The sequence below is a fragment of the Mercenaria mercenaria genome, chromosome 15 (genome assembly GCF_021730395.1).
Source record: "Mercenaria mercenaria strain notata chromosome 15, MADL_Memer_1, whole genome shotgun sequence".
In the NCBI taxonomy this organism is placed as follows: Eukaryota; Metazoa; Mollusca; class Bivalvia; order Venerida; family Veneridae; genus Mercenaria; species Mercenaria mercenaria.
In genome coordinates, this window is record NC_069375.1 from 36,476,101 (window position 1) to 36,489,224 (window position 13,124).

The 13,124-nt window shown below is 35.6% G+C and overlaps 1 long non-coding RNA gene across 1 annotated transcript; it reads left to right on the forward strand.

The window, feature by feature from the left end:
• Positions 1 to 1,963: 1,963 nt before the first annotated feature.
• LOC128549027 (uncharacterized) lies at positions 1,964 to 12,920 on the forward strand. The gene is made up of 2 exons (XR_008367426.1): positions 1,964 to 7,540; positions 7,751 to 12,920. It is a non-coding gene; the product is annotated as an uncharacterized LOC128549027 (long non-coding RNA).
• The last annotated feature ends 204 nt before the right edge of the window (positions 12,921 to 13,124 follow it).

A 13,124-nucleotide genomic window follows, 5' to 3' on the forward strand; every position in this document is an offset into this window, starting at 1 on the left:
AAAACACAAACAGGTGCTGTTAAATTGTAACATGTCACATGGTCAACCTAGTTCTTGAGGCAATGCCTTGTGTATTATTGTCACTGATCCATGCCAGCTAATGAGTATTGTTTACTGTCATTGATAAGCAGTCATTTTTATACGCCCGTTTGAAAAACGGGACGTATTATGGGAACGCCCCTGGCGGGCGGGCGGGCGGGCGGCGTCCACAGACCTTGTCCGGAGCATATCTTCTACATGCATGAAGGGATTTTGATGAAACTTGGCACTGTTGTTCACCATCATGAGACGGAGTGTCATGCGCAAGAACCAGGTTCCTAGGTCTAAGGTCAAGGTCACACTTAGAGGTCAAAGGTCAAATTCAAGAATGACTTTGTCCGGAGCATATCTTCTTCATCCATAGAGGGATTTTGATGAAAGTTGGCACAATTGTTCATCATCATGAGAAGGAGTGTCATGCGCAAGAACCACGTCCCTAGGTCTAAGGTCAAGGTCACACTTAGAGGTCAAAGGATACAAGAATGAAAACCTTGTCCGGAGCATTTCTTCTTCATGCATAGAGGGATTTTGATATAACTTGGCACAAATGTATACCACCACGAGACGTAGTGTCATGCGCAAGAACCAGGTCCCTAGGTCTAAGGTCAAGGTCACACTTAGAGGCCAAAGGTCAGATACAAGAATGACTTTGTCCGAAGCATTTCTTCTTCATGCATGGAGGGATTTTGATGTTACTTGACACAATTATACACCATCATGAGACGAAGTGTCATGCGCAGTTCCCTTCTTTAGAATTACTTCCCTTTGTTGTTACTATAAATAGCTTATATTGTAACTTTTTCATTACTAGTCGTAGGGAAAAATCGAGACCACTTTTCTGTAGTACAACATGCATGCTACATCCAATTTTGAGGTGTATTTTGACCAGTCTCTACCTGGTAAAGATTTTTGTGAGGACTTACAATTTTTTTTTTTTTTTTTTTTTTTTTTTTTTTTTTTTTTTTTTTAAGATTAACTTCCCTTAGTTGTTACTATAAATAACTTATATTGTAACTTTTTTATAATTGACTGTAGGGAAAAACCAAGACCACTTTTCTGTGGTACAACATAGATGTTACTTTCCAATTTTAGGTGTATTTTAAGGTATCTCTACCTGGTAAGGAGTTTTTTTGTGGACTTAGAAAACAAAACACTTAGTTATTACTAAACAACCACAAAATTAAAATTCCATTTGCAAATACAGGTGCTAGAGTAAAGAAATTTGCTGTGACGGGCGTATATTGTGACATTCTTGCACTCTTGTTTAAATTTAATTTTCTTTAGGTTAGACACCCTGCAACATGTTGAGGCACTACATTAATAACACTGTCTTGTACTGAAACGATAAAAGCTGTATTTTCATTTTGTAATTACCGGCGTTAATTTATAACTGAGAAATTGATATTGAAACAGGCAGAATGAAAGTTTTGTTTTGTTTTGTCATAACATATGTAAGTCCTTCATTCTTGTAGATTGTATGAGTGAAGTTGAGACTGTTACATTGACAAGAAAAGATAGATGAAGAAGAGTGGAAGATGTCAGGAGAGTCCCGCTCTGCCTCAACAAGCACCCCAGTTCCATCCACATCAGGGGTGATGGATAATGGCTATCTGCAAGAAAAGCTAAATGATGCGCAGTTAAAATTTGAAAAGGCGTGCCAACAAATTGTGCTTTTAGACCAGAAAATTAAAGATCTGGAAGTGAGATACAAACGTGCTTTGAAAAACAAGAAAAATTCATTTCGATATAATTTACGGTTACGGCTGTCAGTTGTGACTGGTGTTAAAATGATGTATCATCATTATGCAAGTACAAAAGCTGACGAGCTACATAGGTTACATAGACAGAGGCATGCTGTGATTAGGAACGCCGCTGAGTCTGCTGATACAAGCTCCGATACTAGAGAAGATGTTTGAAGAGATTTTAAACATGGTTTACTTGGACATTTAGTAATTTTTATTCATGGTTTAAAACCTTAGTAGGCCTTTATCTCAATGTAGGCTTTATTTTGTACATATCCCGCTACTTAATACATAGATATTACTGCTCCTATCAATGGAATTGTTCCAGTCATAATTTTTGTTTCATGAATGTTAGAATGGTTTTTCTCAGGTAATTGTGGAAAGATTCTTGTAATATTGTTACAGTATAGTCGGACTCGTAGTCACGTTTTGGAATTTCTTCGGTGTTAATTGATAAATGATTTGTACGTATACTGTTTGCATGCTTTAATAGATGTGTAATCATGTTTTTCCCAATTTGTTGAATTACTAATAAAATTATTTTTTTTAAAAATATTATTACTGTTATAACTACGCACCTATTTCAGTAGTTGGTCACTCTCTTAGCTGATAGAAATTTGGGGAAAAAAGCAACAAGTTACTTTTAAAAGTTTTAAGCAGAATTAGGTAGTATGTCAAATTTTCTGGGCACATCTGTAAAAATGAAAATATAGGTTTTTAATGGAAAAAAACGATGCTGATATGTTACTTCGTCCCATAGAAATGGTAAATACTTCAGGTGACGAGGATTTCTCTGAAAATTCCGTCTGAAAGAAGCGTGTGATCTTACTGATGTGCCAAGGCAAGTTAAGCACTTGATTTTAAAGGCTTTAAAACTTATAATGCTGAACACAATTGATTTTGCGCTTGCGACCAGTGCAGGTCATGATCAGCCTGCACATCCATGCAGTCTGATCATGACCGGCACTGTTCACCATTCAGTCAGTATCTTTTTGGTATGCATCCGATTTAACAGTTAATAGTACTGTCCAGATTGAAAGATGGACAAGTTTATTATAGAAATTTAGCAGGGTAAGGGTTAAGAGTTGTTGCTAAAAGCAGGCATGTGCATGGAATCATGAAGGTTGTTGTTTCAGGAAGCAATATTTATCGTTTGTTAAATGTTGTTGTTTTTTCCTAAATCAAGAAAGAGGTGTTGTTATTTCTGAATTATTGTCTACACTATTTTTTGTCAATATGTATCTTTTGAACTGCAAAAGGGTGGTGTAAAACTAAAGGTTGGTTTTCTTTCTGTCAGATTCTTAGCAATTAAATGTTCTATCATCCCATTATAATCCTGTGAGACTAATTTTCTTGGATTTTGTGTTTGATTCATTCCGTAAAATTTTATCTTAATGAAAGATTAAAATTCCTACTCATTTTATGTTCAAAAGTTGAAATCCGTGAATTTATATCCCCTCGAAATAGCTGTTTCTTTGAAGTATCTCTTAAACGGTTGTCACTCAGTCACTGTAGATACTTAGAAAGGTACAGTTTGAAATTTTTTACCTAGATATCTATTGACTTTGCAAGTTGTAAGAACATATTTATACTGATTAAAAGAACTTGAACCTGCCAGTTACTATTTTTACCAATTGATTTCAATGGTGGTGAGTTTTCTGCTATAAATTGATATATATATATAGAAAACTTTTTTTTTCGATACAGTCAATATTTCATATAAAGAGGAAGCTAGTGTATAAAAAATTATGCAGTTTATTACAGAAATAATATATCTCATTTAGTGATTTGTCGCTGAATAAATCATTGTTTGGAGTTCAGATGCGAAGGAATTATATCACGTGGGCGCAGCCTGAGTGATATAATAATACGCAGCTGAATGACAGTGATTTTATTCAAGAGCAAATCACTAAATGAGATATATTATTTCGATTCTAACACGTTACCAAGGACTTTAGAATACATCCTTGACGGCATTCATTAAATATTTGCTCGTTTTCAATTGGTTTCTTATCCAGCACGCCGCTATGCCGTTTGACGCTATGACGTAATAATTGTGACGTCAGAACAGTGAATTGTTTTATAATGTGTGATACGGAAAATTTTGTTAAAACCTTTAAAAAACGTGAGTTAAAAAGAGACTTATTTGTTTTACATGCAATATCAAAAATGTTTTCCCTACTCGACGTCATTTGTTGCACCACCTGTGAAAAATTTTCATCTGGTGTTCCCTTGTTGAAAGACATTGAGATCTTACACTGAAACAAACATCTGTACAATATGTCTCATTTTTGTAGAAAATAACAAAAATATTAGAACTGTTGGTCATCAGATTCTTCAGTCAGCTTAACTTTTGAACTTCTTTACTAAACTTTTGAACTTAGCCGATTTCTCACTAAAATTGTATGAACTGACATGGCTGTCAGTATATTTTTGTTCCTCAGTAACTTGAAGATTATGGATTATTACATTAACCTTTAGCCTTTGGTAGCAAGTGATTCTGCCTTTGCGACCTGTGCAGACCAAGATTGGTCTGCTGTGTTCACTATTCAGTCGGTAAATTTTCAGTGAACACCCCTTTGAATGATAAGTGTTACTGCCCAAATTGAATGATGTACCAGTCCATTTTTGAAATTTAGCAAGCTGAACATTAAAGTAAATATAAATACAGTTACTGAGTTAGATTTTTTTAAAATACATGTAAACATTTAATGTTTAGTTCTAATTACACACACTACTTTGCAAGGCAGATAATATGTTAACACGTTTTTGTAAAGAGTTGCAGTGTTATCTTGGGCATTATTAGCTCACCTGTCACAAAGTGACAAGGTGAGCTTTTGTGATCGTGCGGTGTCCGTCGTCCGTCCGTCCGTGCGTCCGTCCGTAAACTTTTGCTTGTGACCACTCTAGAGGTCACATTTTTCATGGGATCTTTATGAAAGTTGGTCAGAATGTTCATCTTGATGATATCTAGGTCAAGTTCGAAACTGGGTCACGTGCCATCAAAAACTAGGTCAGTAGGTTTAAAAATAGAAAATCCTTGTGACCTCTCTAGAGGCCATATATTTCACAAGATCTTCATGAAAATTGGTCAGAATGTTCACCTTGATGATATCTAGGTCAAGTTCGAAACTGGGTCACGTTCCATCAAAAACTAGGTCAGTAGGTCTAAAAATAGAAAAACCTTGTGACCTCTCTAGAGGCCATATATTTCACAAGATCTTCATGAAAATTGGTCAGAATGTTCACCTTGATGATATCTAGGTCAAGTTCGAAACTGGGTCATGTGCCGTCAAAAACTAGGTCAGTAGGTCAAATATTAGAAAAACCTTGTGACCTCTCTAAAGGCCATATTTTTCATTGGATCTGTATGAAAGTTGGTCTGAATGTTCATCTTGATCATATCTAGGTCAAGTTCGAAACTGGGTCACCTGCGGTCAAAAACTAGGTCAGTAGGGCTAAAAATAGAAAAACCTTGTGACCTCTCTAGAGGCCATATATTTCATGAGATCTTCATGAAAATTGGTCAGAATGTTCATCTTGATGATATCAAGGTCAAGTTCGAAAGTGGGTCACGTGCCGTCAAAAACTAGGTCAGTAGGTCAAATAATAGAAAAACCTTGTGACCTCTCAAGAGGCCATATATTTCACAAGATCTTCATGAAAATTGGTCAGAATGTTCATCTTGATGATATCTAGGTCAAGTTCGAAACTGGGTCACGTTCCTTCAAAAACTAGGTCAGTATGTCTAAAAATAGAAAATCCTTGTGACCTCTCTAGAGGCCAAATATTTCACAAGATCTTCATGAAAATTGGTCAGAATGTTCACCTTGATGATATCTAGGTCAAGTTTGAAAGTGGGTCACGTGCCATCAAAAACTAGGTCAGTAGGTCAAATAATAGAAAAACCTTGTGACCTCTCTAAAGGCCATATTTTTCATGGGATCTGTATGAAAGTTGGTCAGAATGTTCATCTTGATGATATCTAGGTCAAGTTCGAAACTGGGTTACCTGCGGTCAAAAACTAGGTCAGTAGGGCTAAAAATAGAAAAACCTTGTGACCACTCTAGAGGCCATATATTTCATGAGATCTTCATGAAAATTGGTCAGAATGTTCATCTTGATGATATCTAGGTCAAGTTCGAAACTGGGTCACGTGCCATCAAAAACTAGGTCAGTAGGTCAAATAATAGAAAAACCTTGTGACCTCTCTAGAGGCCATATTTTTCATGGGATCTGTATGAAAGTTGGTCAGAATGTTCACCTTGATGATATCTAGGTCAAGTTCGAAAGTGGGCACGACAAGCTCGAAAGTGTGTCACGTGCCATCAAAAACTAGGTCAGTAGGTCAAATAATAGAAAGACCTTATGACCTCTCTAAAGGCCATATTTTTCATGGGATCTATATGAAAATTGGTCTGAATGTTCATCTTGATGATATCTAGGTCAAGTTCGAAACAGGGTCATGTGCGGTCAAAAACTAGGTCAGTAGGTCTAAAAATAGAAAAACCTTGTGACCTCTCTAGAGGCCATACTTGTGAATGGATCTCCCTAAAAATTGGTCAGAATGTTCATCTTGATGATATCTAGTACAAGTTTGAAACTGGGTCATGTGCCGTAAAAAGCTAGGTCAGTAGGTCAAATAATGAAAAAACGTTGTGACCTCTCTAGAGGCCATACTTTTCATGGGATCTGTATGAAAGTTGGTCTGAATGTTCATCTTTATGATATGTAGGTCAGATTTGAAACTGGGTCAACTGCTATCAAAAACTAGGTCAGTAGGTCTAAAATTATTAAAATCTTTTGACCTCTCTAGAGGCCATATTTTTCAATGGATCTTCATGAAAATTGATCTGAATATTCACCTTGATGATATCTAGGTCAGTTTCAAAACTGGGTCACGTGCGGTCAAAAACTAGGCCAGTAGGTATAAAAATAGAAAAACCTTGTGACCTCTCTAGAGGCCATATTTTTCATGAGATCTTCATGAAAATTAGTGAGGATGTTCACCTTGATGATATCTATATAAAGTTCAAAACAGGGTCACGTACCTTCGAAAACTAGGTCAATAGGTCATATAATAGAAAAACCTTGTGACCTCTCTAGAGACCATATTTTTCAATGGATCTTCATGAAAATTGGTCAGAATTTTTATCTTGATAATATCTAGGTCAAGTTCAAAACTGGGTCACATGAGCTCAAAAACTAGGTCACTATGTCAAATAATAGAAAAAAGGACGTCATACTCAAAACTGGGTCATGTGGGAAGAGGTGAGCGATTCAGGACCATCATGGTCCTCTTGTGTTTTTCTTTGTCTTGTGTAAAACCAGGTCCTTTGAGTTTGTAAAGCTTTCTCGTATGGCAAAGCCAAGTCATTTTTTGCATAAGTGCTTGTGATGCAATGTTTATGATTTAATATACAAAAACAGTTAAATAGTTAAGTATTTGATGTGAATTTGATGACTAGTTAACAAAGTTGCATCAGTGGTGTGTTACAAAAATATTTTCCGAGTTTAACTCTTCATTTTACTTGTTAGGTTTAATACTTTTAAATGGCTTTAATAATGCCAATCAGTGCAAAGAATTTTGTTTGGTCCTTGAATGTGTTCATTATTACATTTTCTAAATAATATAATTGCATAATGGTCTTTTGCTCTGTTATAAATAATCATGTTATATCCATATCCTTGTGTTTATTTTGCTAACAACTTTGTTCAGCACATGTATATATACAATGTACTTGATCACTGGGCACATTGTTTAACCTTTCGCATGCTAGGTAAATTGTCGTCTGCTGGAAATGTCGTCTGCTAAAATTGTAAAGTTCATTCAATTTGCTCCAAAGTTGGAAGAAATATTGTCAGAGTAGCAAACAGCTTGGAACCTGATCAGACGCCAATTAAATCGGCAACAGATCTGGTTCCAAGCTGTTTGCAAAGGCTGTTAAATTCGCCTGCAGCAGGCTAAGGGTTAATATTTGTTTTTACAGAAAATATACATGTATGTATTGCATTTGTTGATTACTGGCTCCCAAGTATAATCATTGTATCTGCTTAGAAATTTGGCGGTGATAGATTCATACCAAACATTGTGACATGTATATACCAGATATACTGCTGAAATAAGCTGTTACACCCATCAAAATAACAACTAAAATGCTCGTAGGTAATTGGTAGATCTAATTAGTTTTATTTATAAAGATAATTAACAAAATGCACAGTCACCATTTAGAGTGATGCTAGTTTAAAGTTAAGAACAAAATTACTTAAATTTTTGTTGTAGATCTATTCCTTATTTTTGACAACTTATCAAATGCAAAAAAGACCAGTATATATGTAAAGTAGGACATTTGAATACCCTAACTAAGTATTCTCTAATTTGTTACATTCTAGTTCTCAATAAACTTACTGTTTCTTTTTCAGTACACAAGTGTTTTTTTTTTCAAATTTGCCAATGTTTTACAAATTATTTTGATTTATCATTTATCAAATCGTTGATGTGTTCGTAAATTTCATTCATTTGATATCAGATTCTGGTACTGTAAAATCATTTAATTTCGAGGGCATGAAATTTCGTAGTTTTGGTCAAAACAGCAGTTTCTTGGGGATATGAATTCGTGGATTTCAAATTTTGAACATAAAATAAATGGGAATTTTACTTGTTTGTTGGGATTAAATTTCGTGGATTGACTCAACCACGAAATCCACGAAAATTAGTCCCCCACGAATATTAATGATTTCACAGTATCTTTTATTTTAAATTCAGAACCTCTGTTGAATGTAGACTGCATGATTATTATATTTTTCAGGTATGCATAATCTTGTAGATAATTTATAGTTTCTAAGCAAGCAGTTATGGCTGATTCAGTATTTGAGACGTGTCAACAAGTTAAAGTTTGTATTCATTTAATATATGTTTATTAAAATACCTGATCATGATTTCTACAGTCTTGCTAAAGGTCTGAAATATAGTTACCGTTTTTAGCTCACCTGTCACATAGTGACAAGGTGAGCTTTTGTGATCATCCGTCGTCTGTGCGTCCTTCAGTCCGTCAACAATTTCTTGTCTGCACGATAGAAGTTTCATTTATGATTTTATTAGCTCACCTGTCACAAAGTGACAAGGTGAGCTTTTGTGATCGCGCGGTGTCCGTCGTCCGTGCATCCGTAAACTTTTCCTTGTGACATCTCTAGAGGTCACAGTTTTCATGGGATCTTTATGAAAATGGGTCAGAATGTTCATCTTGGTAAATTCTAGGTCAAGTTCGAAACTGGGTCACGTGTCATCGAAAACTAGGTCAGTAGGTCTAAAAATAGAAAAACCTTGTGACCTCTCTAGAAGCCATAATTTTCAATGGATCTTCATGAAAATTGGTCAGAATGTTCACCTTGATGATATCTAGGTCAAGTTTGAAACTGGGTCACATGCCTTCAAAAACTAGGTCAGTAGGTCTAAAAATAGAAAAACCTTGTGACCTCTGTAGAGGCCATATATTTCATAAGATCTTCATGAAAGTTGGTCAGAACGTTCATCTTGATGATATCTAGGTCAAGTTCGAAACTGGGTCACGTGCCGTCAAAAACTAGGTCAGTAGGTCAAATAATAGAAACACCTTGTGACCTCTCTAAAGGCCATATTTTTCATGGGATCTGTATAAAAGTTGGTCTGAATGTTCACCTTGATGATATCTAGGTCAAGTTCGAAACTGGGTCACGTGCGGTGAAAAACTAGGTCAGTAGGTCTAAAAATAGAAAAACTTTGTGACCTTTCTAGAGGCCATATATTTCACAAGATCTTCATGAAAATTGGTCAGAACGTTCAGCTTGATGATATCTAGGTCAAGTTCGAAAGTGGGTCACGTGCCATCAAAATCTAGGTCAGTAGGTCAAATAATAGAAAAACCTTTTGACCTCTCTAAAGGCCATATTTTTCATGGGATCTGTATGAAAGTTGGTCTGAATGTTCATCTTGATGATATCTAGGTTAAGTTCGAAACTGGGTCACGTGCGGTCAAAAACTAGGTCAGTAGATCTAAAAATAGAAAACCTTGTGACCTCTCTAGAGGCCATATATTTCATGAAATCTTCATGAAAATTGATCAGAATGTTCACCTTGATGATATCTAAGTCAGGTTCGAAACAGGGTCACGTGCCTTCAAAAACTAGGTCAGTAGGTCAAATAATAGAAAAACCTTGTGACCTCTCTAGAGGCCATATTTTCCATGGGATCTGTATGAAAGTTGGTCTGAATGTTCATCTTGATGATATCTAGGTCAGGTTTGAAAGTGGGTCACGTGCCTTCAAAAACTAGGTCAGTAGGTCAAATAATAGAAAAACCTTGTGACCTCTCTAAAGGCCATATTTTTCAATGGATCTTCATGAAAGTTGGTCTGAATGTTCATCTTGATGATATCTAGATCAAGTTCGAAACAGGGTCATGTGCGGTCAAAAACTAGTTCAGTAGGTCTAAAAATAGAAAAACCTTGTGACCTCTCTAGAGGCCATACTAGTAAATGGATCTCCATAAAAATTGGTCAGAATGTTCATCTTGATGATATCTAGGTCTAGTTCGAAAGTGGGTCACGTGCCATCAAAAAGTAGGTCAAATAATGAAAAAACGTGACCTCTCTAGAGGCCATATTTTTCATGGGATCTGTATGAAAGTTGGTCTGAATGTTTATCTTGATGATATCTAGGTCAAGTTTGAAACTGGGTCAACTGCGATCAAAAACTAGGTCAGTAGGTCTTGAAACAGAAAAACCTTGTGACCTCTCTAGAGGCCATACCCTTGAATGGATCTTCATGAAAATTGGTCAGAATGTTCACCTTGATGATATCTAGGTCAGGTTTGAAACTGGGTCACGTGCTTTAAAAAACTAGGTCAAAGGTCAAATAATAGAAAAACCTTGTGACCTCTCTAGAGACCATATTTTTCAATGGATCTGTATGAAAATTGGTAAGAATTTTTATCTTGATAATATCTAGGTCAAGTTCAAAACTGGGTCACATGAGCTCAAAAACTAGGTCACTATGTCAAATACTAGAAAAAACGACGTCATACTCAAAACTGGATCATGTGGGAAGAGGTGAGCGATTCAGGACCATCATGGTCCTCTTGTTTTAACCAAACTTGCACACAACTTTTATCACCATAAGATCTCGGTTCCTTTCTTGAACTGGCCAGATCCCGTTATGGGTTCTAAAGTTATGGCCCCTGAAAGGGCCAGAATTAGCTATTTTGACCTTGTCTGCACAATAGCAGCTTCATTTTTAATTTTATTTTAACCAAACTTGCGCTCAACTTGTATCACCATAAGATCTCATTTCCTTTCTTGAACTGGCGAGATTCCATTTTGGGTTCCAGAGTTATGGCCCCTTAAAGGTCCAAAATTTGCTATTTTGGCTTTTGCAGCCATATGGAGACTTCATTTATGGTTTGATTTGATACAAACTTCCAAAATATCTTCAACAACAATAAATCTTGGATTCCATGATAAATCTTTCAGATCCAAAAAATATTTTATATCTGATTAACTCCCCTGATTGTAATCAAAATGGATTTATATCAGTAAGTCCTTATAGGACTTATTTGAAATTTCATTATTGTCATTAGTTGGACTGAGACAATCAGGGTAGATAACTATGGACTGATTTTATGTCAAATTACCTCCTTTTATTTCAAATTAAAATGGGTATTTCTCCGTAACTAATGAAGATACTGATCTGAAATTTCAACAGATGGACTTGGACAATCAGTGGAGATACATATTGACTGAATTTATGACAAATTACCTCCCTTTATTTTTTATCTAAATGAATACACCTTAGCAGCTTCTAATGAGATTGGTTTGAAACGATCATATCATTTTGAGCAATGGTACTCAGGTGAGCGATATAGGGCCATCATGGCCCTCTTGTTGAAAAGTTTTGCTGGCATACCACATCTGATTGTTGTGAGAGTTATTATATATGTGTTTGTAAAATATATGAGCCGCGCCATGAGAAAACCAACATAGTGGCTTTGCAACCAGCATGGATCCAGACCAGCCTGCGCATCCACGCAGTCTGGTCAGGGTCCATGCTGTTCGCTAACGGTTTCTCTAATTGCAATAGACTATGAAAGCGAACAGCATGGATCCTGACCAGACTGCTTGGACGCGCAGGCTGGTCTGGATCCATGCTGGTCGCAAAGCCACTATGTTGGTTTTCTCATGGCGCGACTGAATTATGTGAACATAAAATGCCAGTTTATCAATTTATTGTTACTAAAGAGTTGTCATGCACATGACTATTGTGTCTAAAAATGCCCTTGTTAAATTAAATAGTTTTATTAAAACAGATTGTCCATGTACTTAATAAATTTCATATGATTTATGTTGGATTATGCAAAGAATGATGATAGTATTTAAAGTCCAGGTTTTCCACTGTAGCCGAGAGGTGCCAATTATTGCAATTATTCCTTTATTTTATAGATAAGCTTAAAGCTTGGCTTTGAACTTTTAAGACATCAAAAACTATTTTTGGTACTGTTGAAGACTTTGTTAGCGAAATACTTTATGTGAGTTTACCTTGCCCAAATTCAAAATTTCCAAGCAGAATTTACTAGCAAGTATGTTTCGATATATCCTAATATCTTGACTTTCAACATTTCAAAAATGAATTAAATAAGCACAAGTTTGTGAAATAAAGTGCATGCGAATTGAAAGTACTTTACAGTAACAACAAAATCAATTCACCAAACTTTAATAGTGAGAGATTAACCTGTCTGATTGTTAAAAAAGTAGTTTACTGATATCTTACATCTGTTACACCAAAACATATGGGAACATTTGAAATTGTTGAGTTATTTCTTTTGGTACCGTAGGTGTTTTTGAAAGCACATGACTGTATGTATTGACATATTAATGTGTAATTATTGTTATACCATTTTATGTAAATTGTTTTTTTAAGTAAGGACCTGTAGAAGTAAGGACCTAATACTAAATGCAATTTCTTGTTCATTATGATTTTATCAATCATTAGAGAAAGTATTGTTAAGGGTATTGTTTAAATGGCTGAGGAATACGGTCAGTTTGATGTAATTTGTAATTGATATAAATGTCTTGTTAAATAAATGAAATTGGTTGAATTTAAATAGAACTTTTTGAGGTGATTTTACCCCTGATAAAAATTGTATTGTCAGCCATATGGCCAGAAATCTTGATTGATGGAGTTGTGGTTTAGAGCAGAATTCAAAGTGCTTAGAGTGGTGTAGAAAAGCTGGGCTGGTTAGCTAAACAGGTAACGCATAAGACCAACTGATGCACTCTCAATGAGGCCAGATTGTTAGAAACAATGCTGTTA